A 23362-nucleotide genomic window follows, 5' to 3' on the forward strand; every position below is an offset into this window, starting at 1 on the left:
AGACACGCATTGTAATTTTGAATTCCGTAAAGTGAGTGTGGAAGAGGTTAATCATTTTTGTTGTCTGTCAACAATGACAAGCCTGACAACTTGGATGGAAAATTACTGAGGATGATAGTGGACGATATTGTCACTCTTATTTTCCAGGTAAGCCTACAAGAAAGTGTGTGACCTCAGGCCTGGAGGGAAGCAAAAGTAATTCGCTACCGAAGAATAGCAAAGCACCCTTTACTGGCACAAACAGTCGACCAATCAGCCTATTACCAAATAGTAGTGCTATTTCACAGTAAACAAATTAACAACAGATTTTCAGCACACTTATAGGGAAGGGCATTTAACATGTATGGCACACAAATGACTGATGATTGGCTGAGAGAAATTGACAATAACAAGATTGTAGCAGCTGTTTTGTTAGACTTCAGTGTTGATTTTGACATTATCGATCATAATCTGCTGCTGGAAAAACGTACAGTACCAGTCAAAGGTTTGGACACACCTACTCATTCAAGGGTTTTAGTTTTGATGTCTTCACTATTATTCTGCAATGTAGAAAATATTAAATAAAGAAAAACCCTGGAATGAGTAGGTGTGTCCAAGCTTTTGACTGGTACTGTATGCCTTATGGGTTTATTACATCCTCTGCTATTTTGTGGATCGAGAGTTACCCATCTAACAAAACACAGAGGGTGTTCTTTAATGGAAGCATCTCCAACATAATCCAGGTAGTCAGGCATTCCCCAGGGAAGCTGTCTAGGACCCTTAATTTTTTCAATCTTCACTAATGACCTGCCACTGACTCAGAGTAAAGCCTGAGTGTCTATGTACGTTAGCTTCCACTGCAAATTAAATCACTGTAACACTTAACAAAAAGCTGCAGTCAGTTTCAGAATGGGTGGCAAGAAATAAGTTAGTCCTAAATATTTCAAAAACTAAAAGCATTGTATTTGGTACAAATCATTCACAAACCCTAAACCTCAACTAAATCTTGTAATGAATAATGTGGAAATGTAGCATGTTGAGGAGACTTCACTGCTTGGAGTAACCCTGGAATGTAAACTATCATGGTCAAAACATATTGATGCAACAGTAGCTAAGTTGGGGAGAGGTCTGTCCATAATAAAGCACTGCTCTGCCTTCTTAACAACACTATCAACAAGGCAGGTCCTACAGGACCTAGTTTTTTCGCACCTGGACTACTGTCAAGTCGTGTGGTCAGGTGCTACAAAAAAATTATAATTACAATTGGCCCAGAACAGGGCAGCACGGCTGACAGTTAACATTAATCCTATGCATGTCAGTTTCTCCTGGCTCAAAGTAGGGGAGAGATTGAATTCATCTGTTTAAACTACTCGCACACAGCTCAGACACCCATGCATACCCCACAAGACATGCCACCAGAAATCTGTTCACAGTCCCCAAGTCCAGAACAGACTATGTGTAACGAGTTTCCTCCTCTTCTTCCGAAGAGGAGAGGCGAAACGGATCAGAGGACCAATACGCGGCGTGGTAATTTTCCATGGTACTTCTTTAATGCTTTAAGGTACACATGAACAAACTAACAAAACAAGAAAACGTGAAAACTCAAATTACAGTCCTATCTGGTGCATACACAGAGACAGGAAACAATCACCCACAAACACACAGTGAAACCCAGGCCACCTAAGTATGATTCTCAATCAGAGACAACTAATGACACCTGCCTCTGATTGAGAACCATACTAGGCCGAAACATCGAAATTCCCAAAACCTAGACAAACAAACATAGACTGCCCACCCAACTCACGCCCTGACCATACTAACTAAACACAAAACACAGAAAATAAAGGTCAGAACGTGACAGTACCCCCCCCCAAAGGTGCGGACTCCGGCCGCAAAACCTTGACCTATAGGGGAGGGTCTGGGTGGGCGTCTGTCCGCGGTGGCGGTTCTGGCGCGGGACGCGGACCCCACTTCACCCTTGTCTTTGTCCGCCTTATTTTCCGCCTCCGTGGCTTTCTCACCATGGCAACCCCTCTCAATGACCCCACTGGACAGAGGGGCAGCTCGGGACAGAGGGGCAGGGGCTCTGGACAGAGGGACAGGGGCTCTGGACAGAAGGACATGGGCTCTGGACAGAGGGACAGGGGCTCTGGCGCCTCTGGGCTGAGGGGCTCTGGCGCCTCTGGGCTGAGGGGCTCTGGCGCCTCTGGGCTGAGGGGCTCTGGCGCCTCTGGGCTGAGGGGCTCTGGCGCCTCTGGGCTGAGGGGCTCCGGCAGCGGCGCCGGACAGGCGGGACGCTCCGGCAGCGGCGCCGGACAGGCGGGACGCTCCGGCAGCAGCGCCGGACAGGCGGGAGGCTCCGGCAGCAGCGCCGGACAGGCGGGAGGCTCCGGCAGCGGCGCCGGACAGGCGGGAGGCTCCGGCAGCGGCGCCGGACAGGCGGGAGGCTCCGGACAGGCGGGAGGCTCCGGCAGCGGCGCCGGACAGGCGGGAGGCTCCGGCAGCGGCGCCGGACAGGCGGGAGGCTCCGGCAGCGGCGCCGGACAGGCGGGAGGCTCCGGCAGCGGCGCCGGACAGGCGGGACGCTCCGGCAGCGGCGCCGGACAGGCGGGAGGCTCCGGCAGCGGCGCCGGACAGGCGGGAGGCTCCGGCAGCGGCGCCGGACAGGCGGGAGGCTCCGGACAGGCGGGAGGCTCCGGCAGCGGCGCCGGACAGGCGGGAGGCTCCGGCAGCGGCGCCGGACAGGCGGGAGGCTCCGGCAGCGGCGCCGGACAGGCGGGAGGCTCCGGCAGCGGCGCCGGACAGGCGGGAGCACCTGCAGAGAGGAGACAGAGAGACAGCCTGGTGCGTGGAGCTGCTACAGGAGGCAGCGGCGCCGGACAGGCGGGGACGCTCCAGCAGCGGCGCCGGACAGGCGGGAGGCTCCGGCAGCGGCGCCGGACAGGCGGGAGGCTCCGGCAGTGGCGCCGGACAGGCGGGAGGCTCCGGCAGCGGCGCCGGACAGGCGGGAGGCTCCGGACAGGCGGGAGGCTCCGGCAGCGGCGCCGGACAGGCGGGAGGCTCCGGCAGCAGCGCCGGACAGGCGGGAGGCTCCGGCAGCGGCGCCGGACAGGCGAGAGGCTCCGGCAGCGGCGCCGGACAGGCGGGAGCACCTGCAGGGAGGAGACTGAGAGACAGCCTGGTGCGTGGGGCTGCCACAGGAACTACCAGGCTGGGGAGACTTTCAGGAGGCTTGGTGTTAGGAGGAGCCTGAAAGACCGGGCTGTGGGGAGCACTGGAGCTCTGGTGCGCAACCTTGGCACCACTTCCCCAGGCTGGACAACTACTCGAGCCCGGACCCTCAAAAGTGCAGGCACAGGTTGAACCGGGCTGTGGGTAAGCACGGGAGATCTAGTGCTTACTACACGCACCTCTCCCCTAGGCTCCACTCCCACAGTTGCCCGGTACGAGCGGAGCGCAGGCAGAGGACGCACTGCACCCTCCCAGCGCCCGGAGACACAGCACGCAGAGCCGGCGCAGGATAACCTGGACCCAGACTGCGTACCGGCGACCAGACCCGCTGAGCAGGCACCATACGCCCTGGCTCAATGCCCACACTCGCATGGCACTCTCGGGGGCTGCCCTATAGCGCACCGGGCTATGGACACGCACTGGCGACACCGTGCGCTCAACCGCATAACACGGTGCCTGACCAGTAATGCGCTGCTCATAATAAGCACGAGGAGTGAGCTCAGGTCTGCTACCTGGCTTAGTACCACACCTCGTGTGCCCCCAAAAAAATTTGGGGCTGCCTCTCGTACCTGTCGCACTGCCGTGCTGGCTCCTCATATTGCCGCCGATCAGCTTTCGCTGCCTCCAGCTCTGCTTTGGGGCTGCGATTTTCCCCAGCCCGTGCCCAGGGTCCCTCTCCGTTCAATATCTGCTCCCATGTCCAGGAGTCCTGTGATGGTGGCCTCTGTTGTTGATGCTGCTGCTGCTGTCGTCGCTGTCCTTTACCACGCCGCTTGGTCCGATTGTGGTGGGTGATTCTGTAACGAGTTTCCTCCTCTTCTTCCGAAGAGGAGAGGCGAAACGGATCAGAGGACCAATACGCGGCGTGGTAATTTTCCATGGTACTTCTTTAATGCTTTAAGGTACACATGAACAAACTAACAAAACAAGAAAACGTGAAAACTCAAATTACAGTCCTATCTGGTGCATACACAGAGACAGGAAACAATCACCCACAAACACACAGTGAAACCCAGGCCACCTAAGTATGATTCTCAATCAGAGACAACTAATGACACCTGCCTCTGATTGAGAACCATACTAGGCCGAAACATCGAAATTCCCAAAACCTAGACAAACAAACATAGACTGCCCACCCAACTCACGCCCTGACCATACTAACTAAACACAAAACACAGAAAATAAAGGTCAGAACGTGACACTATGTGAGGCGCACAGTACTACATAGTACCATGACTACATGTAACTCTATTCGACATCAAGTAACTCATGTAAGCAGTAAAATCTGAGACACATTCATAGACGCACACATGATAACCAACGCACTAAACACACATTGATTTTGTGTTGTAGAGTAGTGGCCTGAGGGCATACACTTAAAAATGTATTGTAATGTTTTAATTTTGATGGACCTCAGGAAGAGTAGCTAATGGAGATCCTTAATAAATACAAATACAAAGTATTACAGTACCACAATTACAGTAAAGTTCAACTTTAGGTTTAGCCAAGCAAGAAGTTAGAGTCGTGATGTACCCAATGCATTTACAAGCCCACCTTCCCTCCTGCACACCCTCCCTCCTTCTCTCATTTGTTCTCTCCTTCACCACCTCCTCCTTTCTGATCTCACCTCAGAATTGGATTCTTCATTCGTCCAACGGCCATTTGCATTCACAACATTATCGGAGGAAACACATTCTGTCCTGTTGTTCTGTGAGAATGAGAGGAGGACTGAGCCAGCTGCGCTCTCCCAGGTGTGCCGCTGCCTGCGCCGCTCCTCGACTGCGTCCCGTATGGCAGCCTATTCCATATAAAGTGCACTAATTTTGACTCTGGTCAAAAGTAGTGCACTATAATAGGGTGCCATTTGGGACAACGCCCTCATTTCCTTTTCGTTGAGTGTGTGAGGAGACAGGGCCGCACCGTCATTATACAGTAGATAATTGCAGGGCCTTCACCTGTATCAATGGAGGGATGTGTGTGAAGTGGGGAGCGTGTGATCAGAAAACCTCCTTTTATGCTATCTGACTGCTAGAGCCTCTGAGAAACAAGACAACAATGAGGTTTCTCTCTCTCTGCTCTCTCTCCCTGTTCTCTCTCTCTTCTCTCTCTGACACACTTTCTCTCTCACTCTTTCTTATCCACATGGCTGCTGCAGAAACAACACTACAAATCTATTCTGCTCACTGAACAGAACTGGTCAGTAACAAGTGGGTTGGAATTTGACTCAACAATTCACACGTAGCTGAACATTGATGACAATTAGCAGTGTTGAAAAATGCCTCCAGAAAACATTAGCTATCCAAGGCCCTCTTTCTCCAATAACCCCTTTTTCATAGGTCTGAGTGCTGCAGAAGAGGGGGACTGTAATATTGTATTGTGATGCAGAGGAAGAGGCGCTGTTAGCTTGCTGGATGTCAGACTGACCTGGAGGAATGGATGTGCTGCAGCATTCTCACTGAGCTTTCATTTAGAGAGGAAGAGAATTCAGGTGCGTGTGTGTGCGTGTACTCTGTCTCTCTGGATGTGTCCCAAATGGCATCCTATTCCCACCCTATTGGTCCAGGTCAAAAGTAGTGCCCTAAATAGGGAATAGGGGGACATTTGTCTCTGTCAAAGGAACAACCAGTATTTTGCTTCCTGATGGTTAGGGGAGAGTGGGGTAAGTTGAGCCAAAGGGGTAGGTTGAGCCACCCTTGTTTCTAGGAAACCATACACAAAATGTATAATTTTACCAAATATTTAGGAAGAGGCGATAATTTCATGGTCTGTGAAGGAAGAAACCACATGGAAAAAGTGGTGTAGGGATCTTAATTTGATCACCCTGTTCCAGGAAAACTTTTCTGCAATGCCTTACGAACAATACACTGAACAAAAATATAAACACAACATGTAAACTGTTGGTCCCATGTTTCATGAGCTGAAATAAAAGATCCATACGCACAAAAAGCTTATTTCTCTCAACTTTTGTGCACAAATTAGTTTTACATCCCTGTTAGTGAGCATTTATCCTTTGCCAAGATAATCCATCCACCTGACAGGTGTAGCATATCAAGAAGCTGATTAAACATCATGATTATTATACAGGTACACCTTGTGCTGGGGACAAGAAAAGGCCACTCTAAAATGTGCAGTTTTGTCACACAACGCAATGCCACAGATGTCTCAAATTTTGAGAGAGCATTCAATTGGCATGTTGACTGCAGGTATGTCCATCAGAGCGGTTGCCAGCTAATTTAATGTTAATTTCTCTACCATTAGCCGCCTTCAAAGTCATTTTAGAGAATTTGGCAGTACGTCCAACCGGCCTCACATCCGCAGACCACGTGAACCACGCCAGCTCAGGACCTCCACATCCAGCTTCTTCACCAGTGGGATTGTCTGAGACCAGTCACCCAGACAGCTGAGAACTCTGTGGGTTTGCACAAGCAAAGGATTTCTGCACAAAATGTCATAAAACCGTCTCAGGGAAGCGGTTTTATGCTCACCTTCAATGGCCATTGGTATGCTGGAGAAGTGTGCTCGTCACAGATTAATTAGGGTTTCAACTGTACCAGGCAGATGGCAGACAGTGTATTGTTTGGGCAAGCGGTTTGCTGATGTCAAGGTTTGAACAGAGTGCCCCATGGTGGCGGTGGGGTTGTGTTATGGGCAGTGTCCTGTCTGGAACTGTGAGGAGTAACAGCGTAACCTACTGTTGTTACCATGACGGAGACCAAAGCCAGCGGGAGTACCGTTGAGGACAGTGGTGTCTCTCTGTCACGGGTGAAGGATCTTTTAAACAAACAAAAAGAGTTCTTACAAGCAGTTGTTACAACAACAAGAAAATAGCTTCAAATGTTTATCCAAATACTGGTGGAGTCAACTAATGAAAGAATGCATGACCTGACCAGAGAGGTCCAGGACCTGAAGAAGAGTTAGCCGTTTTCCCTGGTTCAGCTCAATGAGTTTAAACAGGAGAACGGCAAGATGACAGCAATCTGTAAGTCATTGAGAGAGGACGTCAGTTCTGTATGTAAATCCATGATAACAATGACGGAGAAATCAGATTATCACGAGGGCCAATTAAGGTGGAACAACATGGTTGTGGACGGAATTACAGAATCTCCCCATGAGGGAAATGATCTCAGAGAAACTAAAAATGGACCACATGAAGATTGATGTGGAGCGTGCCCACAGGACTGGAAAACCCAACACCGGCCCAGGTGACAGGCCCAGTCCGATAGTGGTCAAGTTCCTGAGGTTCAAGGACAAGGTAGCTGTTCTGGAAAGTGCCAAAAACTTGAGAGGAACATATATCTTTGTCAACGAGAACTATCCTGAAGCTGTGCGCCAGAAGAGAAAATAACTTATCCCAGCCATAAAAGCTGCCATAGCGCGTGAGGACATTGCTAACATCCACTAGGACAGATTATCCACCCTCCCTCCCAAAAGCCTGGAAGGGATGAGAGAGCCAAGCCTATGGGTTCATAGTTTAACCCCAGCAGCACATACACACACATACATACACCCACCTACCGATTAATGGACTGCTGAATGAATATTTATTTATCTTGCTTTGTTTTCTTTTCCATATTATGTCTATCTCTGAAAAGCTACCCAGGAAAGGGCTGAGAATAGCCCATATTCATATATGTAGCCTTAGAAATAAGGTTAATGAAATCAATAACTTGCTAACATCAAATAGCATTCATATACTGGCAATTTCTGAGACTCACTTAAATAATGAATTTGATGATACAGCAGTAGCAATACAAGGATATAACATTTATAGAAGAGACAGGAATGCTTACGGTATAAGTGTTACGGTATACACTGCATTCGGAAAGTATTCGGACCCCTTGACTTTTTACAGCCTTATTCTAAAATGGATTAAAATGTTTTTTTCCTCAACAATCTACACACAATACCCCATACTGACAAAGCAAATGTGTGCCAAAAATTAAATAAATAACTGAAATATCACATTTACATAAGTATTCAGACCCTTTACTCAGAACATTGTTGAAGCACCTTTGGCAGCGATTACAGCCTTGAGTCTTCTTGGGTATAAACGCTACAAGCTTGGCACACCTGTATGTGTGGAGTTTCTCCCGTTCTTCTCTGCAGATCCTCTCAAGCTCTGTCAGGTTGGAGCACAGCTATTTTCAGGCCACTCCAAAGATGTTCGATCGGGTTCAAGTCCAGGCTCTGGCTGGGTGACTCAAGGACATTCAGAGACTTGTCCCAAAGCCACTCCTCCTGTCTTGGCTGTGTGCTTAGGGTCGTTGTCCTGTTGGAAGGTGACCTTAGCCCATGTTTGAGGTCCTGAGTACTCTGGAGCAGGCTTTCATCAAGGATCTGGCTAATGTTTTCCCTAATTGCTCAGTTTGGCCGGGCGGGCCAGCTCTAAGAAGAGTCTTGATGGTTTCTTATTCCATTTAAGAATAATGGAGGCCACTGTGTTCTTGGGGACCTTCAATGCTGCATAATTTTTGTTGGCACCCTTCGCCATATCTGTGCCTCAACACAATCCTGACTCGGAGCTCTACAGACAATTCCTTCAACCTCAAGGCTTGGTTTTTGCTCTGACGTGCACTCTCAACTGTGGGACCTTATATAGACAGGTGTGTGCCATTCCAAATCTTGTCCAATCAACTTAATTTACCAGTGTCAAGTGGTAGAAATCAAGTGGTAGAAACATTTCAAGGATGATCAACAGGATGCACCTGAACTCAATTTCAAGTCTCATAGCGAAGGGTCTGAATACTTATGTATATAAGGTATTTCTGGTTTTGTTTTTTTATAAATGTTAATAAAACATTTATAAAAACTTGTTTTTGCTTCGTCATTATGGGGTAGTGTGTGTAGATTGATAAAAACAAATAATATTTCATACATTTTAGAATAAGGCTGTAGCGTAACAAAATTGTGGGAAAAGTCAAGGGGTCTGAATACTTGTGAATGAACTGTATTCAGAGCCATGTCCCTCTAATGCTTAGAGAAGATCTCATATCAAGTGTTATTGAAGTGTGGTGTTTGCAGGTTCACCTGGCACATCTAAAGCCTTTTCTTTTGGAGTGTTGCTAACAGTCTGTATCCAAATAATGTGTGAAATGTTTGATAGTTTCTGTAATGTAAACAGAGAGGTCTACTTTCTTGGGGACCTGACTATTGACTGGTTTGCATCAAGTTGTCCGCTCAAGAGGAACACTTATCACTGTAACCAGTGCCTGTAATCTAGTTCAGGTTATTCATCAACCTACCAGGGTGTTTACAAACACTACAGGAACAAGATCATCCGCATGTATTGATCACATTTTTTACTAATACTGTAGAACTCTGTTCTAAAGCTTTATTCATACCCATTCGATGCATTGATCACAATATAGTGGCTATATCCAAGTAAGCCAAAGTTCCAAAAACTGGGCTTAAAATAGTGTATAAGAGATCATACAAAATATTTTGCTGTGACTCTTATGTGGATGTTAAAAATATCTGTTGCTCTGATGTGATTAATAAGGAGCATCTAGATCCTGCACTTGATGAATGTATGGAATTTTGTTGTTCCAATTATTGATAAACATGCACATGACTGTTAGAACTCTTAAGTCTCCATGGATTGGTGAAAAAGGTATAAACTGTATGACTGAAATAGATGGGGCAAAAGGAGTGACTAATAAGTCTGGCTGCACATCTGACTTACTGCAAATTGAGAAATGATGTGACTAAACTCAACAAAAAGAAGAAGAAGAAACTCTATTATGACGCCAAGGTCAATGATATAAAGAATGATGGAAAAAAACTTGAGTACTTTAAATGAGATGGCTTTTTTATCACAAAACCATTTCATGTTGCCAATTATTTTAATGATTGCTTCATTTGGCAAAGTGGGAAAACTTAGTCAGGAAATGTCAACAACGAACAGTGAGCCAAACTACTCATGCATAAAAAACGAATAATGAAAGAAAAGCAATTTTGTAAAGTTAGTGTCGGAGAGGGAAAAAGGGAAAAATTATTGTTATCATCAATAATGACAGACATCCTGGCATTGACAACTTAAATGGAATGCTACTGAGGATGATAGCTGCCTCTATCACCACTCCTATCTATCATATCTTTAATCTGAGCCTACAGTTTTTGTCCTCAGGCCTGGAGGGATGCCAAGGTCATTCCTCTACCCAAGACTCATGAAGCTGCCATTACTGGTTCTAACAGCTAGGGTTGCAAAGGGTTGTATAACTTTCCATTAAATTTCCATGGGAAGTTAAGCTCGGAATTTTGCTAAAATTCATCAAAAAGGTTAGCTTATAACAGTGAACCTTTTTTTGTGGGATACACGTGGCCACTCTAGGTCTTGTGGAATATTTTGGTTAAACTATCCCCAATTCAATGGAATTGCCACCCTCTGCATGCACAGTGCATTCTTCCATCACCTGTACAGCTGATTCTCAAGATCTTGCACACTAATGAGATGCCATTGAGCCCACACTACTACACTGTCTGAGCCAAGGACCTCATGCTTTCTAGTAAGTTTTGATTACAATACTGGTTGGGGTGAATATATTTTATAGGACATACATTATTTTTTGTTAACTAGTAGCCGACAGCAAAGTGTGTTTAAATAATTTCTAACTTGTTAACAATTTGTGCTAGTTAGTTTTTACTACAATGTGGGTTTTAGCTTGCTTGAGCCTTCTAACTGAGGAGTGTTAATTCACCCGTTATCATACATGCTTCGTTTAAAAAAATGTATCTTACAATGGAGTTGTTTAATCTAACTGCTTAACTATTTATCTGTACATGAAATTGTAATTTTTTTCTAATCATTACAGGAAAATGCTACGGGCACTATCTGATGTTTGGAGACATTTCACTGCAGCTAATGTAGAAGGAAACGCTGTGTATATTTGCAAATACTGTGCCAAAACATATGTGAAGAATTCAACAAAGATGCAGAATCATCTGGCCAAGTGCATAAAGTTCCCTCAGCCCTCACAATAAGCAACCTCTGACAAAAGTCCCTGTACTTCTATTCAAGGTGAAAATGATGAATCAGACACCTTATTGATAGCAACAGCTTATGGTCCTTCTGGAATCAGAAGTTCTTTTGACTCAATGTAGGAACATAGTCAGAGAAATGCAGATGGATGTCTTGCTCGAGCTGTGTATGCAACTGGTTCACCTCTGGTGCTCACAGGCAATGTGTATTGGAAGAGAATTCTGAATGTTCTTTGCCCAGTATACACCCCTCCAACCAGACATGCTTTATCTACTTATTTGCTGGATGCAGAGTTCAAGTGAAGGTCAAGCATATCATAGAGAAAGCAGTCTGTATTGCAATCAACTCTGATGGGTGGTCGAATGTTGGTGGGCAAGGAATAATTAACTACATAATCTCCAACACTCAACCAGTATTCTACAAGATCACAGACACAGACAAGAGCAGGGACAACAGACATACCGGTCTCTACATTGCAGATGAACTGAAGGCAGTCATCAATGACCTTGGACCACAGAAGGTATTTGCACTGGTAACAGACAATGCTGCGAACATGAAGGCTGCTTGGTCTAAAGTGGAGGAGTCCTACCCTCACATCACACACATTGGCTGTGCTGCTCATGCATTGAATCTGCTCCTCAAGGACATCATGGCACTGAAAACAATGGATACACTCTACAAGAGAGCCAAGGAAATGGTTAGGTATGTGAAGGGTCATCAAGTTATAGCAGCAATCTACCTCACCAAGCAAAGTGAGAAGAATAAGAGCACCACATTGATGCTGCCCATTAACACCCGTTGGGGTGGTGTTGTCATCATGTTTGACAGTCTCCTGGATGGGAAGGAGTCGCTCCAAGAAATGGCCATATCACAGTCTGCCGATACGGACAGCCCTATCAAGAGGATCCTCCTGGATGATGTATTTTGGGAGAGAGTGGTAAGCGGCCTGATACTCCTGAGACCTATAGCAGTAGCCATTGCACCGATTGAGGGAGACAATGCCATCCTGTCTGACTCTGCCATTCTGTTCAGACACTGTTCAGACTCTGCTTGCAGATGTAAGGAAATAAATCCGTACTGCCCTGTCCACTTCAACTCATCTCCTGGCACACCTATATAGAGGGAAACACCAAGCCAATTAGTGGGCCTAGGTGTGTACTAATTGGCTTTACACTGAGTACCAATCCCATGAGGATGGTTCTGTCGCGTCGTCTTCCTCCGGCTGTTCACTGAACCCTCACAATATCTTTGTTAGAAAGAATACTATATTTCCCTTGACGGAGTGACACTGAATGTAAAAAATGTCTCAACTTACCCCACTCTCCCCTACTGATTGGCTGACAAGTGGGCATAAGAAAGTCAGTGTACTTGCATAGTCTCTTCTCACAGCCTCTGGAGTGAGCAGAGCGCCCTGAGTCTGGAAAAAAATAATATGATATATAAAATCTTTGAGCTTAAGTGATTTGGACACTTTTCCTCCTTTGCTGTGTTTGTCTCTATTGACCTATTTGAAAGGGCCATTTTTCGGAGTCCTGCTTGATTTGGGCGGTGATGGGCAGCAGTCTTAAAGAAAGCTGTGCACTGTGAACGTCGGCTTTCCCATTGTCTGATGTCAGATGGCGTCACTCCTACGCACCGCTTGTCCCTCAGACGGCTTGTCGCGCTATCTGACGTAAAACAATGAGGTTTTCCATAAATCCCATTTGGAGGAATCCTAGATTTCCAGCTTAATCCCTCAAAATATCAGTAATATTCCAACAGGGATCTCTGGGAATTTAGGAAAAGTTACCAGCATTTTGCAACCCTAACCCTTATATCGTATGCAACTCTATAGACTGGTTTCTCAGACATAGTCGAGTCTTGGACTAAAAAGCATATTCAATGGAGAATCCCTATTGAGCGTGCTATTGCAGGACTAGATTTAATCTTGCGGAAGATCCACGTTAAAATGTATGGAAATAGAAAACTAGAAAACTTTTTAGACCTGACTATTAGTATTACAGTTTTTTTCGATTGCTAAACGGCAGTGGACACAACTGGAGTCACATGTGCAAAACTCTAACTACAGTCTGCCCAGCAGCAGTTCATGTGGACCAAACTCTAGTTCGTTTTTCATTGCTTGAACACAGTTTTCAAAACTCTACACACTTATCCCATGACTTTAACCACAACCTGCACAACATTGTGGATTTACAGCACTTTGTTCAAATGCTAACACACTGCTGTCAAAACTGTGAACCACACATTCAAAACGGAATAGATTTCAGCCTTGTGCCTTTCAAACACTGCTGATTGCAATTTCAGCTGAAAGGCTAAGCAGGTGTCTTGTTTTAGACTTGTTAGTGAACTCACACACATATTACAGTATATATAGGTAGAGCTCAGAAAGACTCATTTTGGAAATGGAACAAGGAAGATGGGTTCGTGGAGGGAGAAGGGTGGCAGGGAGAGGGCGGATGCGTGGAGGAAGACAAAGAAGACAAAGAGCTGTTATTTCAGATGAAATAAGGGCTACACTTATAGACCATGTCGTGAACCATGGTCTCGCATTGAGAGAGGCAGGGTTGAGGGTGCATCACAATCTGCAAAGATCCACAGTGGCATCTGTAATGCGAATTTTCCATCATGCAAACAGGTGAGAGTTACATCCTTACAGTAAATGAAAACATTACAGGAATCTATTTTGTATTGCAATTATAGAATATTTACACAGATATATATTACAGTAAGTTTGACTGCAAAATATATTTTTACAACAGGACCCAAAGGCTGCAGGGGGAAGAGGAAAAATATTTTCAGATGCGCAGGAAAATGCTATTGTTGACATGGTTGTTGTCAACAATGCAATAAAACTGCGGGAGATTCAAGATAGAGTGCTGGCTGATAATGATATATTTGAATATGTCAGCACAACTTGCTCGAGTCCTAAGGAAACACCAAGTTACAATGAAACAGTTATACACTGTACCGTTCGAGAGAAACAGTGAATGGGTAAAAGAGCAAATATACCAATATGTCCAGGTAAGACGTACACAGCTATACAAAATATTTACAGTAAAAAAAAAACACTGGCATTTCTACAGTAAAACTGTGCACTTACTGTTTTTCAGAGAGTAATGGAGGTGGAAGCACTGGAAAGACCACATTAATTTGTATTTATCGATGAAGCTGGATTTAACCTTGCCAAAACACGGCGCAGAGGAAGGAATGTTATAGGTCAAAGGGCCACTGTGGAGGTTCCAGGCCAAAGGGGGTGAAATATCACCATGTGTGCTGCAATGGCCAATGATGGTTTGCTTCTCAACACACCACTCATTGGCCCATACAACACAGAAAGGCTTATAGCTTTCCGAGAACAGCTCTATGCTCAGCTAGTGCCAGCAGAACAGGGAGAGCCAGTAAGAAACCCCCAAGTTTTTGTCATAGTTTGCGATAACGTTGCTTTTCACCACTCTGCAGCTGTCACAGATTGGTTTGCAGCACATCACAGATTTATGCTTTTGTACCTGCCTGCAAATTCACCTTCCTCAACCCAATAGAGGAGTTTTTCTCTGCCTGGAGGTGGAAAGTGTTTGGTCACCACCCACATGACCAAATGTCTCTTTTGGAAGCCATGCGTGCCGGATGTGAGGACACGAGTCCAGAGGACTGCCAGGGATGGATAAGGCACTCCAGAAGGTTCTTCCCCAGGTGCATGGCAAGAGAAAACATTAGATGTGATGTTGAAGAAAACCTGTGGCCTGATGCTAGAGAGAGGCAGGATTAGCCCCTCAATTATTTGTTCGAATTAATATAAATAATAATAATATATGCCATTTAGCGGACGCTTTTATCCAAAGCGACTTACAGTCATGTGTGCATACATTCTACGTATGGGTGGTCCCAGGGATCGAACCCACTACCCTGGCGTTACAAGCGCCATGCTCTACCAACTGAGCTACAGAAGGACCATTACAGTATGTACTTTTAGTTTCTACCTTTTTTTTCTCATTACTGTAATTCCGTAAATTACTACGACTATTGAAGCAAACTGCTAATTTTCATTTACCTTAAAGAATTGTTATGTTCTAAAAATGTTAATAAATCATGTGAAAGAATGTCACTTTTTTCTTTGAAGAAAATATTACTTTGTATGAAGTCACTGAAATTGTTCAAACTGTAAAGATGAAAAGTTTGTATTTTCTGTATTGGTGTTTGATGCTAGTGTTTTTACTCTCAGTGTGTTCTGAGTGACAGTGTGTGTTATCTCAGTGAGGGTTGTGCATAGTGTTTGGCTGCACTGAGCGTGTTTTGAGCCATGTGTTAAGAGTTGTGTTGCTTGGAATGAGTTTTGCAGGTGATGTGAACTGTTTAGCTCAGGTGACTGTTGGTAGTGCAGACTGTAGTTAGAGTTTTTCACATGTGACTCCAGTTGTGCCCACTGTCGTTTAGCAATCGAAAAAAATTGTAAGTATATTTCAGTGGTGTGTCCTGGAGAGACGGGGGGAGGTGGTAGAGGGGATGGGGGGGGCAGTCTCTTTGAAGTTAGCTTTCTGATTGATTTCCACTTCAAAGTAGAAAGTCAGAGACCACATTCAATTAGGACTGAAGAGATCTGGAGAGATATGTGAGAGCCCAAAGGCCCAATACATTGCTCTCTCTCTCTCTGCATTTCTCCTGTACTGTCTTTCCTCGCTCCACACCTAATCACATTGTTAAAGGACTTAAAACATGTGTGTTTGAAGCTTGTTGAATGAACTCGTATTAGAATTATCTAAATATAACTACAAAGATGAAAAAGGGTTTAGATTGTGTGTGTGTGTGTGTGTGTGTGTGTGTGTGTGTGTGTGTGTGTGTGTGTGTGTGTGTGTGTGTGTGTGTGTGTGTGTGTGTGTGTGTGTGTGTGTGTGTGTGTGTGTGTGTGTGTGTGTGTGTGTGTGTGTGTGTGTGTGTGTGTGTGTGTGCGTGTGATATTAACTCAGGCCAGGATTTAATCTGACCATGTTCTGTCGTCGTGCTTTGTCGATGCATTATTTAAAGGTAATTTAAAATTAAATTAAGCTGACATATGGAGTGGTTACTGTGAATGTTTCCTTTGATTCTCTCTCTCTTTCTCTGTATGCATGTTGGTTTGATACTGTGTCGCTCTCATCTCTGTGTGTTTGTGTGTGTGTGTGTCTTTTCTGTCTGCCTGCATGTCTGTCCGTCCGCCTGTCTTTCTGTCCTTCCGTCTATTTGTCTGTCTCTGTCAATGTTTGCCAGGCTCAAAGGGAAGATAATGATCATCATTAGGGATGTCATCACTGCATCAGTGTACCAGGCTCTTAAAAAATTCATCCACCAGGCTAATACTTCAACAAGAATATGAAGATGAGTCCTCAATTATTCAGTGGTCATCTCTATTTGTTGTGTGGGCTCATTTCCAAAGCAGTGCTTTAATCCAAGAGAGGGGGAACTGGAGTCTTGAAACGAACTATGTCTGAAGACATGTAATGTGTCTGAATGTGATACACCTAGCCATTATTGTAATTTTACTCTTAAAATTATAAACTCTTTATTTTCGATTATCTATGATACAGTAGCATTTAGTCTTACAGTCCTAGACTGGAATTAGGGTGCCATTTGGGACACAGACCTAATATTTTCCATCTCGCTGGAAGTATAATTACTGCCCATGGAAAGGCAAGGAGCAGAGTGCCTCTTTACTTATTAATGGTAAGCCTCGTGCTCGAGCAGCACACATGAAAACAGGGTTAAGTGTCCCCGTGGCTTAGCGATAAGGGCCCTGAGTGAGGTGCATGAAGGGAGAGAGAGGCTGAAATGAATCATAGGGGTGTCACAAAATCCTTCCCTCCCTTCCGCCCCTCCTTGTCTCCTGTGTCCATAGGTCTGAGTGGCAGTCAGTCTGTGTAAAAGCGATTGGGTTTCTCTCCCACACAGACAGGCTCATGTATGATTCACAGACTGGCCTGGACTCTGCAGATTGCTCTGAGCCAGCAGAATCGAAGAACTGGGTTGAATCCAAGAACTGTGTTGAATCCCAAATGGCACCCTATTCTATAAGCCCTGGTCAAAAGTAGTGCACTATATAGAGAATAGGGTGCCATTTGGGATGCAACCGTGGCCGGTAAACTAACTAACGATCATATTCATGAAAATCATCATACTGCTATGTGTGACTGGTGTAGTAGTACTTTGTTTGACACAATGTTGTTTTGCACAATTTCAGTACTGCATGATTTTTGTGTTATATGGTATGCTACCATCGTTAAACCTAAATGTGTCTTGTAATGATCAATAGATCAATCAAATGAGCAGTTACCATGGTCATGATTTCTCACTGGTTGTTTGAGCTACTAACCACATGACCTGCATTACAATACCTGACCACACAACTTCTATCACTGCACGGGGAAACCGTGATTCAGAGACTATGCATATTAGTGTAATTACCTGTAATTTTCTCCTTTGTGTGTTTTGCAGTGTGCTTTTATTTGATGTTTATCACCAGGATTTGTTTTCTTGTTTTTATCAAAAGCCCAGTTTAATTTTGTATGTATTTTGGCGTACGCTGTCTGTAATCATTGGGCTGACCCCTGACCCCCTGTCTTTATATAGTTGGGACATGCATATTCAAAAGCCAGGACCATAGAACTGAACTATCAGTACAACATAATAGAACATCATAAGAACATAATAGCAACGCCCCCGGCCCATACATGGACCCTAATTACACCCACCTGACAGCACAGCCTCTGATTAGATGATTGGATGGATCTAGCTACTTACTTTCATTGCTGGGTTTTGTTTTGACCAAACATAGCCAATCAATTTAGGCCAATTGCTATAATTCCATTATCTTGATTGTACAAAAAAAGCTAACGTAAATAAGAGAAGAAAAGGGAGAGCTTGTGAACATCAGGGGCTGATTTGATAAAAATGTGATTTTTTGATCAGGTAGACCAGTTGAGAACAAGTTCTCATTTACAACTGCGACCTGGCCAAGATAAAGCGAAGCAGTGCGACACAAACAACAACAGAGTTACACATGGAATAAACAAATGTACAGTCAATAACACAATAGAAAAAGTCTATATACAGTGTGTGCAAATGGCGTGAGGAGGTAAGGCAATAAAAAGGCAATAGTAGTGAAGTAATTACAATTGAGCAAATTAACACTGGAGTGATAGATGTGCAGATAATGACGTGCAAGTAGAAATACTGGTGTGCAAAAGAGCAAGATAAGAGCTGAGATAAGGTGGAGCATTACCTAGCAAAGACTTATAGGTGACCTGGAGCCAGTTGGTCTGACGACGAATATGTAGCGAGGGCCAGCCGACGAGAGCATACAGGTCGCAGTGATGGGGACAAAACGGATGGTACTGTGATATAGACTGTGAGTGAAGTAGGCTTTGTTGTGAAATAGTAAGCCGATTCTAGATTTAATTTTAGATTGGAGATGTTTAATATAAGTCTGTAAGAAGAGTTGTCAGTCTCGCCATATACCTAGGTTTTTGTAGTTGACCACATATTCTAAGTCAGTTTGTGGGCAGCGATCGTTTGAAAAGTATGCATTTAGTTTTACTAGCGTTTAAGAGCAGTTAGAGGCCACGGAAGGAGTGTTGTAATGGCATTGAAGCTCGTTAGGTTTGTTAACAGTGTCCAAAAAAAGGCCGGATGTATACAAAATAGTGTCATCTTGCATAGAGGTGGAGTCGAAAGCCTTGGCCAGGTCAATGAAGACGGTTGCACAGTACTGTCTTTTATCGATGGCGGTTATGATATTGTTTAGTACCTTGAGCGTGGCTGAGGTGCACCCGTGACTAGCTCGGAAACTGGATTGCACAGCGGAGAAGGTACAGTGGGATTCGAAATGGTCAGCGGTCTGTTTGTTAACTTGGCTTTCAAAGACTTTAGAAAGGCAGGGCAGGATGGACATAGGTCTGTAACAGTTTGGGTCTAGAGTGTCTCCCCCTTTGAAGAGGGGAATGACCGTGGCAGCTTTCCAATCTTTAGGGATCTCGGACGATACGAAAGAGATTTTGAACAGACTGGTAATAGGGGTTGCAACAATGGAGGCGGATCATGTTAGAAAGAGAGGGACCAGATTTGTCTAGCACATCTGATTTGTACGGGTCCAGGTTTTGCAGCTCTTTCAGAACATCTGTTATCTGGATTTGGGTGAAAGAGAAGCTGGGGAGGCTTGGGCAAGTAGCTGCGGGGGGTGCAGAGCTGTTGGCCGGGGTTAGGGTAGCCAGGAGGAAAGCATGGCCAGCCATAGAGAAATGCTTATTGGAATTCTCGATTATCGTGGATTTATCGGTTGTGACCGTGTTTCCTAGCCTCAGTGTTTCCTAGCCTCCTAGCCTCAGTTCTACATTTGTTGAAAGGGGCATGCTTATTTAACGACCAGGCATCCTCTACTGACGGGCTGAGGTCAATATCCTTCCAGGATACCCGGGCCAGGTCGATTAGAAAGGCCTGCTCACAGAAGTGTTTTAGGGAGCGCTTGACAGTGATGAGGGGTGGTCGTTTGACCGAGGACCCATAGCGGACGCAGGCAATGAGGCAGTGATCGCTGAGATCCTGATTGAAAACAGCAGAGGTGTATTTGGAGGGCAAGTTGGTCAGGATAATATCTATGAGGGTGCCCATGTTTACAGATTTAGGGTTGTACCTGGTTGGTTCCTTGATAATTTGTGTGAGATTGAGGGCATCTATCTTAGATTGTAGGACTTCTGGGGTCTTAAGCATGGGGGAAAATCAATTCACATATGGTTTCCAGGGCACAGCTGGGAGCTGAAGGGGGTCTATAACAGGCAGCAACAGTGAGAGACTTATTTCTGGAGAGATACATTTTTTAAATTAGAAGCTCGAACTGTTTGGGCATAGGAAAGTTTGACAGAACTTTGCAGGCTATCTCTGCAGTAGATTGCAACTCCTCCCCCTTTGGCAGTTCTATCTTGACGGAAAATGTTGTAGTTGGGGATGGAAATTTCAGAATTTATGGTGGCCTTCCTAAGCCAGGATTCAGACACGGCAAGGACATCAACGTTGATGGAGTGTGCTAAAGCAGTGAGTAAAACAAACTTAGGGAGGAGGCTTCTGATAACATGCATGACACCAAGGCTTTTACAGAAGTCAACAAATGAGAGCGCCTGGGGACACGCAGGGCCTGAGTTAACCTCCACATCACCCGAGGAACAGAGGAGGAATAGGATAAGGGTACGGCTAAAGGCTATCAAAACTGGTTGTCTAGTCCGTTGGGGACAGAGTAGCAGATTTCTGGGGGTGGTAGGATAGATTCAGGGCATAATGTACAGACGGGTATGGTAGGGTGCGGGTACAGTGGTGGTAAACCTAGGCATTGAGTGACGATAACAGAGATTGCATCTCTGGAGGTACTAGTTATGCTGGGTGAGGTCACTGCATGTGTGGGATGTGGGACAAAAGAGGTATCTGAGGTATGTTGATTGGGACTAAGGGCTCCGCAGTGAACTAAAACAATGATAACTATCCTAAACAACAGTATACAAGGCATATTGACATTAGAGAGAGACAAAGCGAGGCATAAAGCAATCACAGGTGTTGATTGGGAGAGCTAGCTAAGACAACAACAGCTAATCAGCTAAGACAACAACAACAGGTAAAATGGTGTTGACTGGGCAGAGAGGGTCAGTTAACTACACAAAGGGCCTGAATTAGAGACTGGGGGCGAGAGATAAACAAAATGGAGTACTGTGGTAAATGAACAATCCAGCAGGCATTAGCTATGTAGCCAAGTGAACATAGGGTCCAGTGAACAGCAATAGATGAAACAAGGAAGCCGTTAGGTAGTCGTTACTACACTAGCAAGCGGGAGACACAGCGTTAAAAAAAAGTTTGCCTGCCGGGTCTAGTAGAAGTGTTTGCTCCGACGTCCGGCAAAGGCCGGTTGAGGGCACAACGGATGGAATTACATTGGCAGACCAGTCGTGATGGAACGGCGCAGCTCTGTGTCGACAAAGCGCCCAGGCCAGTGGCAAAAGAGGTATTGTAGCTGGAGTCATTTTGTTTGCTAGATGCGCCTGGCTTGCGGCTAACTGGTGCTAGCTTCGGGACAAGGGTGTTTGCTACTATAGCCACTCGGTAGCAGCTAGCTAGCAGTGATGATCCGATGCAAACGTCCAGAGCCTACGGCAGGAATCCGGTGGTGAGGTGGATTCTAGTCGTGTTAGTGAAGAATCCGGGAGGCATCAGCTGTGTAGCCGAGTGATTATAGGGTCCACTGAGCAGGCCGGGAGATGGGCCTGGCTCAAGGCTAGCTTCGAGGCTGGGCCACTCGGTGGCAGCTAGCTAGCTGCGAAGATCTGGAGTAATGGTCCAGGGCTTTACGGCAGGAATCCAGTGTTGTAGTGGAGAAAAACTGTCCGATATCCAGACTGGAAAGTATTATCCAGGCTAAAAGCGGCTGGTGTCTGTGCTAAAGGTAAAGGCTGCTAGCAGTGGCTAACAATGACTAAAAAGCTAGCAGCTAATTAGCTGGTTAGCTACTGATGGCTAGCTTCTGATGGAGGTTCCGTATCACATTGGGTGAGGTGGGTTACCGGAAGGTATATTTAATTTTAAAAATGGAAAAATAGATTAAAAATAGATTGAAATATTTACAAAAAAACTATGAAGAATACAAAATTTCAGGAGAAAGACAAACAACGTCTGCACTGCTACGCCATCTTGGAACAGGGCAGCGAGCTACCATTTATATTCACTCAATATCCAACCTTTGCAATTGCCACACAAGTGATGAACAACACTTTAGGTAGACTGGTCCCAGATCTGGCTGTGGTCTTGTCTACTTCATTGCTGTCATTGTCTAGCCAAACTTATAATGAACAAAAATATTAACACCACATGCAACAAAGATTTAACTGCGTTACATTTCATATATGTCACGTTCGTTCGTAGAAACGGACCAAGGCGCAGCGTACATGAGTTCCACATATTTATTAGACAGTGAAACTTAGAAAAAACAAAACAACAAACAATAAACGAAACATAAACAATTTCCCATAACCCACTGGTGGAAAAATGCAAAAATGTATGATCCCCAATTAGAGACAATGATTACCAGCTGCCTCTAATTGGGAATCATACACAAACACCAACATAGAAAAACAAACCTAGGACCCCACGTAAACTAGACTAAAACCCCTAGTCACGCCCTGACCTACTCTACCATAGAAAATACAGACTTTCTATGGTCAGGATATGACAATATAAGGAAATCAGTTCATTTAAATTGTCATGTCTACTCCCGCTCCTCCCCTCTGGGGTTCAACGTTGCCGGTATACTATCCATCATTATGCACACCTGGCATCAATCATTACATGCACCTGCACATCAGACACACCTGGTCTCCATTACCTCACGTATTACCTTCCCTATATCTGGCACTCCCTTAGGGTCTTTCCCCAGTCAGTATAGTTTATGTGTTTCATGTCTATATGCCACTCGGGTTTGTTGTATTGGTTGATGGTCCGGTTATTATTAAACTCACCACCTGCAATTGCTTTCTGACTCCCAGTGTATATGTTACAGAAATGAATTAATTAGGCCCTTATCTATGGATTTCACATGACTGGGAATACAGATATGTATCTGTTGGTCACAGCTACTGTACCTTTAAAATAAAGTTAGGGCCGTGGATCAGAAAACCATTCAGCATCTGGTGTGACCACCATTTAGCCTAATGCAGCATGACACATCTCCTTCGCATAGAGTCGATCAGGCATGTTATCCCACTCCTCTTTAATAGCTATGAGAAGTTGCTGGATATTGGTGGGAACTGGAACATGCTGTTGTAAACATCAATCCAGAGCATGCATTGCTTGCTGTTTGGGGTTTTAGTCTGGTTTTCTGTACAGCACTTTTGTCACGCCCTGGTCCAAGTATTTTGTGTTTTCTTTATTATTTTGGTCAGGCCAGGGTGTGACATGGGTTATTTATGTGGTGTGTTTTGTCTTGGGGTTTTTGTAGGTTATGGGATTGTGGTATAGTAGAGTTGTCTAGGTAAGTCTATGGTTGCGAGTCTAGAGTGGTTCTCAATCAGAGGCAGGTGTTTATCGTTGTCTCTGATTGGGAACCATATTTAGGCAGCCATATTCGTTGAGTGTTTCGTGGGTGATTGTTCCTCTCTCTGTGTTTATTTGCACCAG

Source organism: Oncorhynchus keta, chromosome 1, assembly GCF_023373465.1.
Source record: "Oncorhynchus keta strain PuntledgeMale-10-30-2019 chromosome 1, Oket_V2, whole genome shotgun sequence".
Lineage (NCBI taxonomy): Eukaryota > Metazoa > Chordata > Actinopteri > Salmoniformes > Salmonidae > Oncorhynchus > Oncorhynchus keta.